Genomic DNA, 3,825 nt, shown 5'->3' with positions numbered 1-3,825 from the left:
CTTGATGAAAGTGAAAGTGGAGAGTGAAAAAGTTGGCTTAAAGCACAACATCGAGAAAACGAAGATCATGGCATCTGGTCCCATCACTTCATGGGAAATAGATGGGGAAACAGTGGAAACAGTGTCAGACTTTATTTTTCTGGGCTCCAAAATCACTACAGATGGTGACTGCAGCCATGAAATTAAAAGACGCTTACTCCTTGGAAGGAAAGTTATGACCAACCTAGATAGCATATTGAAAAGCAGAGACATTACTTTGCCAACAAAGGTCCATCTAGTCAAGGCTATGGTTTTTCCTGTGGTCATGTATGGATGTGAGAGTTGGACTGTGAAGAAGGCTGAGCACCGAAGAATTGATGCTTTTGAACTGTGGTGTTGGAGAAGACTCTTGAGAGTCCCTTGGACTGCAGGGAGATCCAACCAGTCCATTCTGAAGGAGATCAGCCCTGGGATTTCTTTGGAAGGAATGATGCTAAAGCTGAAACTCCAGTACTTTGGCCACCTCATGAGAAGAGTTGACTCATTGGAAAAGACTCTGATGCTGGGAGGGATTGGGGGCAGGAGGAGATGGGGACGACAGAAGATGAGATGGCTGGATGGCATCACTGACTCAATGGACGTGAGTCTGAGTGCACTCGGGAGTTGGTGATGGACAGGGAGGCCTGGCGTGCTGTGATTCATGGGGTCGCAAAGAGTCGGACACGACTGAGCGACTGATCTGATCTGATCTGATCTGAAGGGCTTTCCAGGTGGTGCTAGTGGTAAAGATCCCACCTGCCAACACAGGAGATATCAGAGATGTGGGCTCAGTCCCTTAGTTGGGAAGATCCCCTGCAGGAGGTCATGGCTACCCACTCCAGTATTCTTGCCTGGAGAATCCCACGGACAGAGGAACCTGGTGGGCTACAATCCTTAGGGTTGCAAAGAGTTGGACATGCCTGAAGCGACTTAGCACACTCATGCATGCATGCATTGCCTATAAAATGTTCCCCAATTAGCATGCCTGTGCATGCCCAATTAGCTGTGTCTGACTTGTCCCCCCACTCTGCCTTCCCCCAGTTGAATAATCAGGCAAATTTCTTTCTTTTTTTTTCTCATAAAAGAAAAATCAAATTTCAGTCACAGCTCTAAGGTAGATGTTACATTTTTCACAAGGATGAAAACCTAACGATGGGCATTAAGGAGGCAGGTTTCTGCATCACTCATAGCACTGTGGCCTGGACAATGATCTCTGGGTTCTTGATATTCTTTTTGCTCTGGACCATTCTCAGCTTCAGCTAGGCCAGGCTAGGCTTTGGTCTGTCCCCAGCCTTGGCTTTTGTGCACTTGACTGTCCACTGCAGAACATGGTACCTGGCAACATGGTGTTCTCACAGACCACCCAGAGATCCTAAGGGTGCCTGTGTGTCTACACCAAGAGCATGGCTGCAAAGAGGCCCTCAGTGCTCACAAAGGCTGTGTCCACCCTGCTCATCTCCACATGAATGTGCTGTGTCACCACAGAGCCATCGGTGGTCAGCATCCTCAGGCTCCCCAGCTCGACTGGGTATTTTCTGCCTCTTGGATGGCAGCAGATCTGAGGTGGTGATGACCACCATGTTGGGGCCCATCATGCAGCACATGCATCATTGCTAAGGCTTGTTTCTGGCTAGGGATCTTCCTCCTGCTCAGCAACGCAGTCTTGAGCTGGTTGTGTGTGTTAAGTTGCTTCAGCCATGTCTGACTCTTTGCTACCCTATGGACTGTAGTCCGCCAGGCTCCTCTGTCCATGGGATTCTCCAGGCAAGGATACTAGAGTGTGTTGCCATGTCCTCCTCCAGGGAATCTTCCTGGCCCAGGGATCAAACCTGCATCTCTTAGTTCTCCTGCACTGGGAGGTGGGTTATTTACCACTGGAAGCCCCAGAACTGGTTGGGGGTTATGATGTCTGCAACCAGCATGACCTTCCCTCTGTAAACCTGAAGGAAGTCCTCAAGGGAAGTACATGGAGTCTTCTCCATTTCACTTGTCTCCAGTCATGGGGTTGCTCACATAAGCCTGGAGTTCTGCTGTTCCAGCTCCCACAGGATGTCCACCACCACGGCCAGGAAGGATTTGTCTCGCATGTAACCTGTGAGCACATTGTCATATTTCTTCATGTCATTCAACTTCAGCCCATCTGACAGCTTGGGGAGTTCATCTGAGTTCAACACTTGGCCCTTCCAGGGAGAGTGGCCTGTGTGGTTTGAAAACTGGACAAAATTCACTGTGTCCACCTCAAACCCCAAAACCTGCAGCAGGAACATGGCCACTCAGTTGCCCTCTAGCTGTGGATGACATGGCTCTGAATGGAGAGCACCCAGCACTCCTCCTGCATGCCAGGCCTGCCTTGGCAGTGCGGGCCAGGTGGGATTAGGATCTCCTCTGTGTGCCGGGGCTATGTTCTGCTTGGCTCCCACCATGCTCAGGCTTTGTTCCACTGTGGCTCCTCTTGGCACAGGCCCCTCACTTGGATGGTAGGCTATCTCCTTCTTAGGCAGATCTCTATACATATGTAAACAACAAAAAAGGAAGCTTAGCACTGAGGGACATGATGGGCCCAGGGCAGGCAGCAACCACCCTGGCCTTGAGGGGACAAATATTTTGATCATTAGTGCTTTCTATAGAAAGATTTGCCATCAAAAGGGAAAAATAATGGATGGAAAATTTCACCTATTGAGGTATGGGAATGCCTGGTTTCTGGGTTAATCATGATTTTAATTGAATTTATGTTAACTGAAACAGCTTGTTTGTGGTCTCTTGAACATACATTGTACATCTGCTTTAATCACTAAAAAAAAAGGATTGCATTGACTAGAAGTAAAGAAATGTCCACATTAAAAATAAAGTTGAAATGCCTGTCTTCAAGTGATGCCAATGCTGGTATTCCTTCAGTGATGACTCCCTTCCTAGATGCCAAGGACATACTAACTGGCTGTGTATGTGCTTATTTGTTTATTTTTGAAAACTTGAAATGATGTATCCCTGACTTGCTTGATGTTCTTTGTTATGATAAGACATAAAACTGTGCAGAAAACCATGCTTCTCCAGAGCAGTTCCTCAGAGTAATCTGAGTTGTTGTCTCCCTGACCATAGTCCTCAATTTGGGTCAAATAAATCTCTCTTATACTACTATTGTAGATTTCTAACTGATTATTATTTTTAAAATTTTATTTATTCATTTATTAATTTTTGACTGTGTTGGGTCTTTGTTGCTGCGTGCGGGCTTTCTCTAGTTTTGGAGAGCAGAGGCTACCCTTGAGTTGTGGTGCACAGGCTTCTCACTGTGTTGGCTTCTCTAGAGGCCTGCCCAGGACAGGCTCTAGAGTGAGCAGGGTTCAGTAGTTGTGGCACGTGGATTTAGCTGCTTAATGACGTGTGGAATCTTCCTAGACCAGGGATTGAACCAGTGGCCCCTACATTGGCAGGCAGATTCTTAACCACTGGACAATCAGGGAAGTTCTTTATTGATTATTTTTGAAGACATCTGTGTGAGACATGAAATAAGAAAGCCATCTACTGTCTTGCTCCACCTCAGTTGGACACGAGCATGTTAGAGATGACTCAGATTTTTTGTTGTCTGCTGCAAAAGCACCTTGAATATTAATTTTGGAGTTACAAATAAAGTTTAGCTAGTAGTGTGTGTTTGTTGTTCAGTCACATCTGACTCTTTGTGACGCCATCAACTGTAGCCTGCCAAGTTCCTCTGTCAATGGAATTCTCCAGGCAAGAATACTGGAGTGGGTAGCCATTCCCTTCTCCAGAGGATCTTCTTGACCCAGGGATCGAACCTGTGTCTCCTGCATT

At 46.9% G+C, this 3,825-nt stretch overlaps 1 pseudogene; it reads right to left on the bottom strand.

Annotated features, from left to right (window-relative positions):
* Positions 1 to 1,202: 1,202 nt before the first annotated feature.
* On the bottom strand, positions 1,203 to 2,356 carry LOC113902813 (annotated as a pseudogene).
* Positions 2,357 to 3,825: the final 1,469 nt, after the last annotated feature.

This window comes from Bos indicus x Bos taurus, chromosome 13 (genome assembly GCF_003369695.1).
Source record: "Bos indicus x Bos taurus breed Angus x Brahman F1 hybrid chromosome 13, Bos_hybrid_MaternalHap_v2.0, whole genome shotgun sequence".
In the NCBI taxonomy this organism is placed as follows: Eukaryota; Metazoa; Chordata; class Mammalia; order Artiodactyla; family Bovidae; genus Bos; species Bos indicus x Bos taurus.
Note: the sequence above shows the minus strand (reverse complement) of the source record. Positions and strands in the feature narration are given on the sequence as shown.